Source organism: Diabrotica virgifera, chromosome 2, assembly GCF_917563875.1.
Source record: "Diabrotica virgifera virgifera chromosome 2, PGI_DIABVI_V3a".
Classification (NCBI taxonomy): domain Eukaryota; kingdom Metazoa; phylum Arthropoda; class Insecta; order Coleoptera; family Chrysomelidae; genus Diabrotica; species Diabrotica virgifera.
In genome coordinates, this window is record NC_065444.1 from 189,467,813 (window position 1) to 189,484,581 (window position 16,769).

The 16,769-nt window shown below is 32.8% G+C and overlaps 1 protein-coding gene across 1 annotated transcript in view; it reads right to left on the bottom strand.

Annotated features, from left to right (window-relative positions):
* The window catches only part of LOC114326786 (5-hydroxytryptamine receptor 1-like), a 2,054,074-nt gene that overhangs the window by 1,375,427 nt on the left and 661,878 nt on the right, over positions 1-16,769 (bottom strand). Inside the window, exon 3 of the mRNA XM_050642977.1 lies at positions 9,508-9,535. The gene's annotated coding sequence lies outside the window, so the exon portion shown is untranslated. The remainder of the gene's footprint in view (positions 1-9,507; positions 9,536-16,769) is intronic.

The window sequence follows — 16,769 nt, forward strand, 5'->3', positions numbered from 1 at the left end:
TGTTTTTAATATTGATGTATTAAAGAGACGTGAAAGAATTATCATTGCGTAACATGCGCTACTTAATCTGGATTTCAAATTAGAAATGTGGTTTGACCATTTACAATTACTATCTAAAAGGACCCCCAGCAGCTTCGTGCAGTCTGTTTTATCTATTGTTGCTTGTATAGTGGCTTGATGGTTTAATAAATCATTTGACGTGAAAATCATATACTTTGATTTCTCTTCATTTAAAACTAATTGTTGGATAAGAAATAAATGTTGATGGTGGATAATATCTGTGTCGTTTTATTTTGCAAATTTTGATCAGATGTTCCTGTGACAAAGAATGTTAATATCATCCGCATACCTGATGATGTTAACCCCAGTCAGTGAATTAGTTACCAAAGCAATATCATTAATAAATACTATAAAAAGTAGAGGACCCAGTACACTACCCTGAGGGACACCATAATGGATATCCAATGTGTTTGATTCACTTACAAGTCCATTAGATGTTATTTTTACTTTTTGTCTTCTATTCTCTAGGTAGGAAGTAAACCATTTTAGAACTACACCACGAATACCAATCTCCTCAAGTTTTATTAGCAAAAAATTATGATCCAAAACGTCAAAAGCCTTGGACAAATCGAGAAATAAACCACATTCCTTTTCTCGTCTGTCCAAAGCATCCAACACTAAGCTGACGAAATTTGCAAGAGCTGTAGTTGTAGACTTAGAAGATGTAAAACCCGGTTGAAAATTATGCAAGACACGATGCTTTTTTAGGAATGCGTTCATTATAGTATAAACCAGAGTTTCAATTATCTTTGAAAACACAGATAAAAGACTTATGGGACGTTAGTTGTTAAGGACATATGTATCACCACTTTTGAATAAAGGGATTACAATAGATACAGTCGAACTCGCTTATTGGAATAGCCTTCGTGCTAATCAAAAATATTTTTATAACCGGGATATTCTAATAACCGATCATTAGTTGCTATTAAAAGTGTTTTGGCACCTTAAATTTCTATTCCTTAAACCGGGATATTCCTTTAAGCGGTATTCTAATAAGCGGGTTCGACTGTAGTTTAAACATACTAGGAAATATTCCTTCTTGAAAAGGGGCATTAAAAATATCCGTCAGTGGATCTGCGAGAGCGTGAATGCATTGTTTCAATAACTTAGGGGAAATCTGATCAAAACGACAACTGTGTTTGGGTTTAAAACTTCCGACGATTCTAGTTATTTCCTGTGGATTAGTTGGATATAAAAACATAGAACAACGTTAGGCTTGTAATACTGAGGATGCTCTTTTTAGAGAGCGAAAACGTTTGTTTGTGAGATTTGTGGCCCTCTTAAGGGTTTTAAAATAAATATATGTTTTATCAACAAAAAGTTTTCATTAAATTTTCTTGGAATTAACGGTATAAAACTAGCTACAGAAAATTCTTCCTTGTGGATATTTTAAAATGCTTTCTTTAAAATATGTACACCCCTGTAATAGCAGGGTTCTTTAAAAGCACATAAATAAATAAGAGTTGAACGAAACATAACGTAATGCTTTAATATATTTTCCTACTAGCTTCATAAAGTCTTAAATGGGCTGTTTCTTCGTTACTAAATTTATGGAAATTATAGATATTATCCTTAACAACACTCTTTCCTGTCTCTGCAGTTATTACGGCCCTGGGAGCATCTGGCAATTCCTCTCGGTTTGCTCATGATGAGAATGATTTATACAACGTAGTAAGGGAACGCGAAAAACAGGGCAAACAGGATACAATGTGCTAAATGGGAGTGTTGATCGTCGAGAATCGTGTAGAGTTGCGTTGGTGTAAATTAGACTTTGATTTATAAGAAATGAAAAACCGCTGTTAGCAAAAAAATGGAAAAACGTGGCTTTTGAAAAATTAGGTAAAATAGGTTGCACGGGTTGATTTATATACGAGTGTTTTAATTGTGCTGAAAATTGAAAGGCGAAAATTTTCATTTACGGTTTCAGTTGCTGGTGGTAATTCAAAGAGAATGTCGGTTGGAAACCTGACATATTTAATTGTATGTACGTTTGGTGAAAATAATAGAAGTCATAAAAATTGCTGTCGTGTCAGGTAACAGGTATATTTTTAACCCAAATATGTTCATTTATTTTTTAAAACTAAAAAGACAAACGATACACTTCATGTTAGAAATATGCAATTAAATTAAAACTGACTAAGTTTTCACTCTAATGGCATATAAAACAACATAATGCTATTCTACATCCCACCAGAATGAAAACAATGGGAACCTTCTCTGGTTACACCTCCGAGGCTTCTACAATTTGCAAGCCATACGGATGCTGAGACTAACGAAGATGAGGGAATTCTACAATTTATAATTCACGTCCCATCTGCTCAGCGCGGTAAAGTTCCAACGAGAATGGTTCCCTTCATACTCCACACAGAGTAAATGTAAATCAAAAATGAATAACCATTTTCAATTTCGTTGCAAAACGAAAATACAGCCGAACCATATTCTAGTCCAATCAGAGAGTGCTGCAAGCACCTCTACCGGTTTCGAAACTTATTAGTCTCTCATCAGGAGGCACATATGCTGCTCTACCTGATCCAACCAAAACAAACCCCAGCGTGCAGTCCCGGATTGCAACGAACGAAATGGCATACATGCCCTAGCGGCAACTGCTAGCAAAAAGACTAAGTTTTCACTCTAATGGCATATAAAACAACATAGGGCTATTCTACATCCCACCAGTATGAAAACAATGGGAACCTTCTCTGGTTACACCTCCGAGGCTTCTACAATTTGCAAGCCATATGGATGCTGAGACTAACGAAGATGAGGGAATTCTACAATTTACAATTCACGTCCCATCTGCTCAGCGCGGTAAAGTTCCAACGAGAATGGTTCCCTTCATACTCCACACAGAGTAAATGTAAATCAAAAATGAATAACCATTTTCAATTTCGTTGAAAAACGAAAATACAGCCGACCCATATTCTACTCCAGGCCATATTCTAGTTCCATTAATGGTTCGGCTGTATTTTCGTTTTGCAACGAAATTGAAAATGGTTATTCATTTTTGATTTACATTTACTCTGTGTGGAGTATGAAGGGAACCATTCTCGTTGGAACTTTACCGCGCTGAGCAGATGAGACGTGAATTGTAAATTGTAGAATTCCCTCATCTTCCTTAGTCTCAGCATCCGTATGGCTTGAAAATTGTAGAAGCCTCGGAGGTGTAACCAGAGAAGGTTCCCATTGTTTTCATTCTGGTGGGATGTAGAATAGCATTATGTTGTTTTATGTGCCATTAGAGTGAAAACTTAGTCTTTTTGCTAGCAGTTGCCGCTAGGGCATCTACGCCATTTCGTTCGTTGCAATCCGAGACTGCACGCTGGGGTTTGTTTTGGTTGGATCAGGGAGAGCAGCATATGTGCCTCCTGATGAGAGATTAATAAGTTTCGAAACTTGTAGAGGTGCTTGCAGCACTCTCTGATTGGACTAGAATATGGTTCGGCTGTATTTTCGTTTTGCAAAGAAGTTGAAAATGGTTATTCATTTTTAAATTAAAACTATTTGAAAAGTACATTCTACAGATGCCACCAATAGTGATTTTAGTATGGTATAACTAGACCCAAACCCAGACATCCAAAGTGAAAGTTATGTTCCAATACCAAATTGTTCTATATGGTCCACATAATGTTCAGAAAAAAGTCACACAATTTTGAGCGTCAAGATTGGGGGGAGAGGGGTTAGAAATCGGTAAATTCGTAGTTTTTAAGTTTTTCGTCAATATTTCTAAAATGATGCGGTTTAGCATGAACAATCTTCTATACAAAAATGTTCTACATTAAATTCGAAATCAAAAAGGTCCTATGCATAATCCTTCTCAAATGAACGGTTCCAAAGTTACGAAGGTAGTATAGTATAATTGGTCCAAAAAAGACCTAACCCAAACATCAAAAGTAAAAGTTTTCCTCCAACACCAAATTGTTCTGTATGGTCCACATATTGTTCAGTAAAAAGTTACACCCTATTGAGCGTCCAGTTTGAGGGAAAGATGGGAAAAAGTCGGTAAATTAGTAGTTTATTTTTACGTTTTTCGTCAATATTTCGCGTGCTAAAAAGTAGACTTTTTTGCACGCTCGTAGTAAAACATTTGTTCATTTATAAGATTTGCTATTGAAAAACCTTAGAAACGTCCTGCTAGTTTTCACAATTATAAACTTGTCAGAATGGCACGTTCCACAAATAAAACTTCTTCGGCTCCAGTGTTCCCATACATTGGAACAGGGAAGGGAAAGTTTGTCCGACTAGACACCATTAGGATATTAAAAAATTTTCAGCTTGCTATTAATAATTTTTTTTTGAATGCTTATTCAGTTTGTTTAGTTTTTTTTTGGTTTGTGCTATAGTCATTCAGCCAGTTTCAAACAAAAGTAAACGTATTAAAGATATTGCCATTAAATGAAACATGGTTATTATAATAATATTACAATTTTTACTTCTTATTTTACCTACTCATTACAGCTAATGTAATACTATGTTAATAAATATTATAAATATATTATACTTAATGTTTATCAAGAACACATGGTGTATATATATATTTTATAAATAAAAATATTATTGCTAATATTTAAAATAAATGCATTCTGTTTTTTTTTTGGCTTGTACTATACTCATTTAGCCAGTCTCAATCAAAAGTAAATGTATTAAAGATATTCCCAATTAGTGACACATGGTTATTATAATATTACAATTTTTTACTTTTTATTTTACCTACTCATTACAGCTAATGTACCGGGTGTCCCAATAAGAATGGCTCTCGGCCATAACTCAGGAACCGTTTATAGTAGAGCTTTGCAATAAAAAATTTTATAACAAAAGTTGGCCCAGGAAAAGCCTGGAAATTATTTCCATAATTGTGGGACCACCGCTAGAGGGCGCAATTGAATATCAAAAATTAAAATATCTAAATTTTACAAAATTTTCCTAATGAAGGGGCACTGGAAATCCGATCGTCGTATTCTTCATAAAATTCTACGCATATTTGATTTGACAAGTTTAGGTCTACCTTTGGAAATAAGAGGTGGGGGTGAGTGGGAACCTTGTTATGAAAAACTGGCTGTGAGTCTGGTTCTGCTTAATCAAATTTTGCAAACTTGGTCTTGTTGAAGACAGATCTTTTTCGTCAATGTAAAAGTTATGATTTCGAACCAACTTACTGAGTAACATGCCAGCTAGAAGGCGTTATATAATTTTTTTCAGAAATCTAGTGTTCCTTGGAAAATATTAAATACAAACATGCATTTTTAATACCATATTACAAAATTAGACAAAATTAGCAACAGAACAGCGAAAACCACATGTTAATATCTTTTTTCTATCTCGAGATATCTTACAAAACGTGTAAATTTAAAAACATAACTGTTACTGTCACCGGTAAACGAAATTCATTAAAACTAGTGTGCTATGGAAACAACAAAGAAACATTTTCCAGCTGTCAACGTATATTAGGTCTTTTCAACGCTTCTCATTTGTTTCGAGCCTCGTTCATATCTCGTATATTAATATTATACACGGATTATACGGCATATGACAGAGGCTCGAAACAAATGAGAAGCGTTCAAAAGCCCTATTACAAAGAAATAAAAACAACTATTTAGTGATGACATAAACGTTCAAATTTTTGCCCATCATTTTCGTTGCAAACATTTACTCTTTCAATAGTAGATTGAACAGCAGTCTCAATTTCTGCTCTCGATATGCTTTGAATGGCGTTTAGTATTCTCTGGATAATGTATTCTAGAGTAGTGTATAATGGGCAACAATTTGAATATTTAGGTCGTCACTAAGTAGTTCTTTTTGTTCTGTGTTATATTTAATTTTAATAGTATTGTTTCTCTTTATATTGTTGTTTTAGTTAAGTATATTTTTATACGTTGACATCTGGAAAATGTTATTTTGTTTTTTTCCACAGCACACTACTTTTCGTTAACTTAGTTTACCGGTGATAGTAACAGTTATGTATAAAATTTACACGTTTCTCGAGATATCTTGAGATAGAAAAAAGGTATCGACATGCGGTTTTTGCTATTCTATTGCTAATTTAATCTAATTTTATAAAGTATGATTAAAAATGCATACTTGTATTTAATATTTTCCAAAGAAAACTAGATTTCTGAAAAAAATTAAATAACGCCTCCCAGTTGGCTTATTACTTATTAGGATGGTTCAAAATTATCACGCTCACATTTAAGAAAAAGATCTGTCTTCAACAAGATCCAGTTTTCAAAATTTGATTTAGCAGAACCGGACTTACAGCCATTTTTTCATAACAAGGTTCCCACTCACCCCCACCTCTTATTTGTAAAGGCAGAGTTAAACTTGTTAAATGAAATTTGCGCAGAATTTGATGAAGAATACAATAATCGGATTTCCAGTGCCCCTTCATTAGGAAAATTTTGTAAAATTTAGATTTTTTTATTTTTGATATTCAATTACGCCCTCTAGAGGTGGACCCACAATTATGAAAATAATTTCCAGGCTTTTCCTGAGGCAACTTTTGTTATAAAATGTTTTATTTCAAAGCTCTACTATAAACGGTTCCTGAGATATGGCCGAGAGCCATTCTTATTGGGACACCCGGTACATGTACATACTATGTTAATAAATATATAAATATATTATACTTAAAGTTTATCAAGAACACATAGTGTATACATTTTACAAATAAAAATATTAATGCTAATATTTAAAATAAATGCATTCCGTTTTTTTTGTCACTATGATAACACGTCAATCCGGTTCAACCCCTCGGAGGTTTAAATCCTCTTAGTGATTTTTTTCTTTAAATTTTTTTTTATTTTTTTGTATTTTTTTAGTTAAGATTATTTTAGATCGTTTATTGTTATCACAATTGCTTCGTTTTATAATACGCGATTAAAATGTACTATTTTTGTCTGAAATTGCTTTAAGTTTTATACAAACGAACGTGATTAAAAATAGAGATAATCTTTACGAAAAGTGCATGTAAATAATTAAGGTCACGGTCGACCATGTTTATCAAATTAGAGGATCGTTTTGTTTTTTTTTGAAGTTATACTTCTTTAGGCGCGATTGGGAGTGAATTTTCATTAATCTGCGCGCATGCGCCCACGTCACACAGCCAGTATGGCGTTCGTTAATCGCTAAATCTTTCACGTTATATAAATATGTCAGACTGTCAGAGCAAAAAAGGTGTGAAAAGAATATATTAGAGTTTTTAATAAATATATTTATTATAATTTTGTGTCTTTGGATTTGTCTTCCTCAGTAGTAAGATAAGTATTATTTATTAGTATTTAAACCAAAATATTACATCCTGAATTTTTTCCTCATTTGGATACCCCCCACTACTATAGACATCCAAATAATTATTATTGTTAATTACTTGTAATTTCCCTTATAGCCATAAGTAATTTTCATAAATGTAAATTTAAACTGAATTCTACAATAGTATTGCACAAAATTGTATTAGATCCAGCCGATATCCATTAATAATATTTTTCGCAATCTATCTTATTGTAAAATGACAAAGCACGCAACTGTTACTACATCCTAACAGAAGTAGATTTTGACATTGACAACCTCACTCTCAGTGACATTGGAGCCTCCATAAAAACTTAATTAGAGGAATTTTTAATATTCTGAAAATCGTAAATAAATAAGATGTAGTGCTCAGTTTGCTTTCCTCATCAAAATTTCCAAACTTCTGTTATGTCCATCTCCTATGTGTTCGTTCTAGAATCTGTTATTATGTGTTATTTATCTACTTTAAAACAAAAAAAATTTTATCATCACAAAGAAACCATTCAATGCAACTCAACCACGTAATTTTTTCAAAAATTTAAATTAATTTTAAACTTACTCAACTATTTATTAAATTATATAGATCTTAACATAAATGAAAAAAGATTTTTTCATTTTCACTTATTATTTTTTTCATACATTACTTTTTCATACTTCTTTAGTTGTATTCCATAAAGTTTCATTGCACTACAGATAATTATAACTTTATATTACAATAAATTTAATTTCACCTACTGCATTACCTATACACTTGACTTTAATCTGAATTAGTTATTAATGACTTTATTGTTTGACACTTTTAATATTTTTAATATAAATTTTTTTTAGCAAATTACTATTGTTCAATTTGAAGTTTTAAACAAATCACACAAATTTCACAATCAGATCACAACTATTGCATAACCGACCAATCTTGTCAAAAATTCGCACACCCAATTTTTACATCTATAATTCTTGAAGATCCTGAACAACATCTAACAATCCAATATAAATAAAATCTACACTAATAATTAAAAATAACATCACTTTATATATAACTAACAATTTTTAGTTCCTCGGTTTAATGTCGTGTATCTTACTAATGCCCTCAAGATCCTGCCAATGTTTTGTTAATATATTACATTCAAATATATCCCTTTACCAACCATCCCTTTAGCAAAGTCCATGAGAAAAAGTATAATATTGAATACTACTATATTCTTCCCTTATACCGGAAAGTAAGTATATACAGTAGGAAAAATGAAAGAATACCCATGAACGAACATATAAAACACGCTGTATTTTTCTGTCACCGTGTCACATAAAAAATTGGCCAGCGCAAGTACATGTAATAATTATTACTACATGTATTTGCGCTGGGCAATTTTCTTTGTGACCCTGTGACAGGAAAATACAGCATGTTTTATATGTTCGTTCATGGGTATTCTTTCATTTTTCCGACTGTATATTATACTTGACATACTTTTGGTTGCCACTGCATATGAATGCATGCATGTATGTGAGTATGAGGATTGTACACCATGCGTACGTACATGTGGGTATTCATATGCATGCATAAATATATGTACTTTGATATTGGCTTGATCATTAACTTTTGATTGAAACCAGACCACTTAACTAAATCTGGTTTTTTGTTGTTTGTAGCATTTAATTTTACTTTAACCGGGACCTGAAGATGCTGTGAATATTGTAGACAGCGAAACCGGTCGTCAGTTGTAAAATAAATTGTTTGTGAGAATGTCTCTTTTCTTTACTACAATAGACTCACAAATGCAACCCATTCATTATTTTTATTATTAAAATATTTATATTTTTATTATACTTCACTTCGTCTGTTTGTTACCGTGAATTGTCATTATGTTCGAGACAACATACACAGAGATCTCGTAGCGTGATTGGTCTAGCATTTGGCTAGCTATAGGTCGAGATGTCTCCGTTTAAAATCCAGACCATTCCTATTATTTTTTTTTTATTTTTGAAAGTGGTAAGCATTAAAATTAGTTTAGTATTTAAATAAAATTAAAATAAACTGTTTAAAGTATATTTATTTCGTTGAAATCATATAATAGAAGTATAACTTCTTACGTACGTAAAAAGTACACACACATTCTTTTTTTTTTTTCATATAATATCCTACATTTCAAGAAAATTAACTTAATTTCTACTTACATTAACTTGTAGGTATTACAAAGTGTGCCTGAAAAAAAAATAAGCTCGATAAGTATTTGGTTAGAATAATATTAAAAATAGTTCATTTTAAAATTGTGTAATACACTTTTCTTGGTACTTCATTGATAGATGGAAAAAATATTGCTTGAGTCGAGACCACGGGCAAAAAGCGAAGCCGACAGAGAATCCAACCCGATGGACCGACGACCTCAAACTCAAAAGACTTGTGACCAATTTGATAGCAGAGGTGCAGAACAGAAGAAGATAGAAATATCTAGAGGAGGTCTATGTTCAAAAATGGACCATTTAGGGCTGATTGCTGACGATAATGATGAATTTGTTGACTAGAATATCTGGGAGAAATTAATAGAACAGACGTACCATCTCATGTTTATCGAAATTTTTACTGCTTCATGGTTTTTATTAACATTTAAAAGAGGGATTTTTTTGTTATTTTTTCAATATTATGAAAACACTGCGCATTGTAAATGAAAATGTTCAACAGACGACTTCCTTGAACATACCGTCCTATTAGAGGTAAAACTCACTAAGTGCATTTTTTTGAGATTTTGACATTTTCATCAATTTGAACTCAATACGGTACCGCCCAGCTCTGGAGAAGTCACCTGGGCTCTAACCCTTCTAATTGCTGAGATAATTTATGGTACAATTCACTAAGTGCATTATTGTGAATTTCGGTTTTAGGGCAAAACTCTATAAAACCTATTATTGCACATAGTGAATTTTTCCTTCCAATGTGGAGTGCAATATTGTGAATTTCGGTTTCAGGGTAAAACTCATTAAAACCTATTATTGCACTTAGTGAATTTTTCCTTACAATCTGGAATCGGTACTTTAGTGATCTTTCAAACAATACATTAGATAATATAATCTATAAGCAGGCGATTAAGCAGGCGACTTGGATGTTAGATTGTATTGTTTAAGCTGTATAAACTGTACATTATATTTGTGTGCATTATCTGTTCGGCGATTCATTAAGAAATATGATATTACCTAAATTTCTTTATAACCGTGATAGCTGACACAAAGGGTAACATAATCTATTTTACAATTAAGCAAGCAACTTTTGCGTCTGTCATAAATGCCGAAAGAATTGCATTTATTTTCGGAGAACGAAACTTATTGTTCATTTTTTAAATAATAGACTGTTATTTTTGAGAGTTTGTTTGTTGTAAGTTTGCGAAATTTTATGGAGACAAATTCATTAACATCTCAATATCCAATAATTGTATTCAAGGAAAAACTCATCAAGAACAATGTGTAGTTAGTGAGTTTTACCTCTAATAGGATATCAATATCCAATAATTGTGTTCATGGATAAACTCATTAAGTACAAAAATGTACAGTCAGAAAAATGAAAGAATACCCATGAACGAACACATAAAACACGCTGTATTTTCCTGTCACCGTGTCACAAAATAAATTGCCCAGCGCAATTACATGTAATAATAATTATTACATGTACTTGGGCCGGCCGATTTTTTATGTAACACGGTGAACAGGTGTAACGGGAAAATACAGCGTGTTTTATATGTTCGTTCATGGGTATTCTTTCATTTTTCCGACTGTATCTAATATTGTTTGTATCAGAGTTCCTGTAACGAAGTATGGCTTAAAATATCTGTTTTTATTTGTTCTTTAAAGTTGCATTAAAAAATTCCAATATTCAAGTCAGGTGAATTTAAAAAGCAATTTGTACTTTTAAATCGATTTTTCTCCACCTTCTGAACAGTGTAGTTAGTGAGTTTTAACTCTAATGGGCTTTTCTATATTAGATAATGTATATAAACAAAAAAGTTATTGCAAAATAAACCCGAAAGTAAGCACTGTGTTTATTTGTTGACGAAGGAAGTAAAAAAATTGTACATTAAAAAGTGTAAAAGTATTTTATTTCCTGAGCTAAGCAATTTCGACAAAATTGTCATTATCGGAGCTAATGGTCAATGTATTGTTATGCTCTACTTTATCCCTTTTATTAGATTGATTAGCAAATTCTTAATTTTATTAATTACTCAATTAATTTAATTACTGCCTATGTAAAAGAAAACCAAATTCAAAGTAAATTTTCTAATAAACTTTATTCTCAGGGCTAATTTTGTATTCGATACAATACCTTCGATTTGTGGCTTCTAGTATCTCTAGTTGCTTACTCCTCTTAGGATAAAACAGGGAAATTAAACACATTCAATATCATATAAATGTAATCTATTATTTATTTATCCAATATGTCGTATAAACAAAATTAAAAAAAAAACTGCAATCTAAATTTGTTGCAACAATTTCTTACTTAATAAGTCAAGCTTTAATTCTGACGTCTCCTTGTTTTAACAAAAAAAATTATATAAATAAATTATTATTCGTTCATACTAAATTTATTAAAATTTAATTTTTTCCTTTTGAATTGATTACTTAAAGTTGGACTGACTAACTGAGTTATAGAATTGTTCGAAAAAAAATTAAGCATATAATATGCTTAATTTTTTTTTGAACAGTTCTATAACCATAATATTATTATGGTGTGGATATAAACAAGCTCTCTCCGTTTCGACAAATGATTTGACTAACCTTTTTGTTTCTTCACTCCTTCTTTTCCCAGGTCCCTCTCGTCCAAATTGTTTCAAAACAAACAAAAACCGGGACTCACTCGATTTCTCTATTCAGTTTTCTCCTTCTCGATATCTTGTGCAAATAGATACCAATCAGCTATTCGTTCTAGACAGAACAAAGGAATCTTCCTCGGACACAGGAAAATTTATTTCTCACCCGGTGAACAATTTCGTTTCAACTTGATTCTGCTCGCAAAGGCCGATTTCACCACTTTACACTGACTTCGCACTTTTCAAAAACTGGACTGCTCTCTCCCGATATTCATCAAACAGTGCCATCTTTTTTCCCTCAAATTTCAACAGCCACATTCTTATCCCTTCCATCGATCTCTCTCTACCAATCAAAAACAACCTCTCTACCCAAAACATCCATACTTTCCTTTCCTAACAAAACCAACTTAATTTGGATCCAACTTTCCATTTTGCTAAAATTCTAAGAGACATCAAATTACTATCGTTTTTTCAAAAAACTAAACAAAAGGCCTTACATTCTAAACTCAATAAAATTTGTTTATCGTTTAAACCTTCTACGAATTATTTACAAAAATTCTATTGATATTCACAAAACGAAATCTTTTTCGAACCATTGTCTGTAAATCCTTGCAAAAAACCCATTAACGAAAACCACATTAACGATTTCACCTTCACCGAAAAAGCACTGTTTATTAACAAAATTAGACTCTATACAATTTTTGGTCATATACAGGGTGAAGAATATCTATGATCTTGTGGTCCCCGATATAAATTTATTTTCTAAATTTTTCCAAAAAACAATTCTACATTAGTATATAAAAAGAAGTACCACTACTCAGAGTTGTATGCGTGAGAATCATGTTGAGCATTAGAATTCAAATTATTGTGTTACAATATGTAAAATGCTTAAGTTGATGTCTCTCGTGCAACTCCGGAACATGAAAAAAACATTAAAAAAACATGAAAAACAGCCACTCAAATGTTAAAAACACAATAAAGCTTTGTTCATGGCGTGGGTCTTTTCAGCCAACCATTACGCCAGATGGAAAATAGTTGAATAGTTGATGAATGAGTCAACTAGTAAGTTGAAAGTTATACCGGTGCCCTAGTACCAATCACTCGTGAATCTCAAATTGTAGGTTGAAATTATTGTATAATTGGTTCATCGCAAAATTAGAGAAAGCTATGATTGGAGTCAAAAGTCTGCGGCTGCCAAGTTATACCGGTGCTCTAGTACCAATGACTCGTGAATCTCAAATTGTAGGTTGAAATTATTGTAATAATTGGTTCATCGCAAAATTAGAGAAAGCTATGATTGGAGTCAAAAGTCTGCGGCATACCTGGGCAAGATATACCCAAATAACCAGCAGATAATGGGCATATAGTTGCTTATGGTTTTAGTAATATATTTCAATATTCACCGTTCATAATATTATATGTTTACGTATCATTTCTTAGATTTTAGGTGTAATAAATTTGTTAAAATCACTTCTATTTTTATTCGTATGGTATAGTTAGACCCAACCCCAGACATCCAAAGTGAAAGTTATCCTCTAACACCAAATTGTTCTATATGGTCCACATAATGTTCAGAAAAAAGTCACACCATTTTGAGCGTCGGGTTTGGGGGGGAAAGGGGGGAGAAATCTGCAAATTCGTAGTTTTTTAAGTTTTTCGTCAATATTTCTAAAACTAAGCGGTTTATCATGAACAACCCTCTACACAAAATTGTTCTACATTAAATTTGAAATAAAAAAAGGCCCTATGCATAACCCTTCTAAAATGAACGGTTCCAAAGTTACGGAGGTAGTATAGTATAATTTTGGTCCAAGAAAAGGCCTAACCCAGATATCCAAAGTAAAAGTTTTCCTTCAACACCAAATTGTTCTATATGGTCCACATATTGTTCAGTAAAAAGTCACACCATTGTGAGCGTCCGGTTTGGGGGGGAGATGGGGGAGAAGTCGGTTAATTAGTAGTTTTTTTACGTTTTTCGTCAATATTTCTAAAACTATGCTTTAGCGTAAGACATGTTCTATAGAAAAATGTTCTATATAAAATTTAAAACAAAAAAGGTTTTATACATAATTGTTATAAAATCAACGGTTCCAGAGTTACGGAGGGTGAAAAGTGAAGGTTTTCGATACTTTTTATATCAACCGATTTCTCCCCCTCTCCCCCCAAACCCGACGCTCAAAATGGTGTGACTTTTTTCTGAACATTATGTGGACCAAATAGAACAATTTGATGTTGGAGGATAACTTTCACTTTGGATGTCTGGGTTTTTGGTATAGTTATATCATAAATATTGCCCAAAAAATATAAAAAGTATCAAAAACCTCGACTTTTCACCCTCCGTAACTCTGGAACCGTTGATTTTGTAACAATTATGTATCGAACATTTCTTGTTTCAAATTTCAGGTAGAATATTTTTGTATATAACATTGTTTACGCTAAAGCATAATTTTAGAAATATTGACGAAAAATGTAAAAAAACTACTAATTTACCGGCTTCTCTCCCATCTCCCTCCCAAACCGGACGCTCAAAATGGAACTTTTTACTGAACAATATGTGGACCATATAGAACATTTTGGTGTTGGAGGAAAACTTTTACTTTGGATGTTTGGGTTAGGCCTTTTTTTGGACCAGTTATAATATACTACCTCCGTAACTTTGGAACCATTCATTTTAGAAAGATTATGCATAGAGCCTTTTTTGTTTTAAATTTAATGTAGAACAATTTTGTATAGAGGAGTGTTCATGCTAAACCGCATCGTTTTAGAAATATTGGCGAAAAACTTAAAAAACTACGAATTTACCGATTTCTCCCCCCTCTCCCCCCAAACCCGACGCTCAAAATGGTGTGACTTTTTTCTGGACATTGTGTGGACCATATAGAACAATTTGGTGTTGAAAGATAACTTTCACTTTGGATGTCTGGGTTATGCCATCTTTGGGATCAACTGTACTATACTATATATCTATTGGTCTAGATTTAACCATTTTAGGAAGACGTTTCTAGACGAATGGAGGCAGAATAACAAGCAGGATTTAGAGCCGGAAGATCTACAATTGATCAACTTTTGCAATCACACAAGTCATGGAAAAGAAAACAGCGGTTAACCAAGAGACTCATTTCGTGTATATTGATTTAAAAAAGGCATACGATAGTGTGCCTTTGGTAAAGTTATGGGAATCAATGGATAATATAAATATAAACATAGAAATTATAAAAATAATTAAAAATTTTTATAGCAACACGACCACGAGAATTAAACAAGGAAACAAACTCACCGAAGGATTTCTGACAAATAAAGGGCTCAAACAAGAATGCTGTCCCTCTCCAACACTTTTTAAAATATATTTGGAACAAGCTCTTAAAAATTGGAAACGGAAATGCAAGAACATGGTACTCCCACTAAATGACCAGACACTATATACACGCTTTGTTTCGCAAACGACCAAATACTAATAGCACAAGACAACGATGATATATGTTACATGACAAGAAAGCTAATAGAGGAATGCAGGAAATGGGGACTAGAGATCAACTTAGGAAAAACTAAATAAAAGAATATCGGTGGAAGGCAGCAGGACTTGATAATAGAAGGAGGAGGAACAATCAGTTAATGTAACAAATATAAATACCCGGGTACGAAAATCACGAATGATGGAACACTGGCCGGAGCCATTAAAGAACTAAATACTCAGGGCAGGAAAGCAATTGCTCTTCTAAACTTAGTACTCTGGGACAAGCAGATAAACAACCAAATCAGGAAATAGATTTATAGCGCCGTAGTTAAAGGCATTATAACATACAGCTGCGGAGTATGGCCTCTGAAGGAAAAATAAAAACGAATGTTAGAGGTCACCGAAATGGATTTCTGGAAAAGAGCTGCAGGAAGATCAAGAAGGAAACATGTCACCAATGAACGGATACGAGAAATAATGAAGGTCACATATACAACAAATGACGAAATCAACCAATTTCAACTACAATGGTTTGGTCACGTACGAAAAATGCATGAAGACAGAATCCCAAAACAAGTACAAAACTGGAAACCGCAAGGTAGAAGAAGAAGAGGTAGATCGAGAAAAAGCTGGCAGGCAGGAATAAGCAAAGTCATGGATGAAAGAGGTCTGCAAGTAGATCAATGTGCGAACAGAGAGGAATAGCGAACGGATATCGGAATACGGAGAACGTTGTAAACCGATAATAGAGTATGCGGCAAAATAAACAGTACTGAAATGAATACTGAAATGTTTATGATTATTTATATATAACCTTGCAAACATCATTCACGAGGACGCACGTTCCCGATAAAACAGATGTTAACGATGCCCTCTTACCAGTGGCGGATCTACAGGGAGGGAAAATGAGGACATGTCCACTCTAACAAGGTCTAAAATTAAAAAAAAATTGTTCAAACATAAAAATATATTAGCTCACATGAAGCCGAAGCCACAGAAAAACAAATTCAACCCAATAAACACGCTAGTTAGGAAATTAAGGGAATTAATGCCTATAAGCTATTATTTATGTCTTTTAAGTAAACTGATTTATCATTTTTATGTCTATTGGTTGGTTTTTCATCGTAAGTTCCCCCTAAAGCAAATTTTCCCTCACAAATCAATTCATGGGTATTCTTTCATTTTTCCGA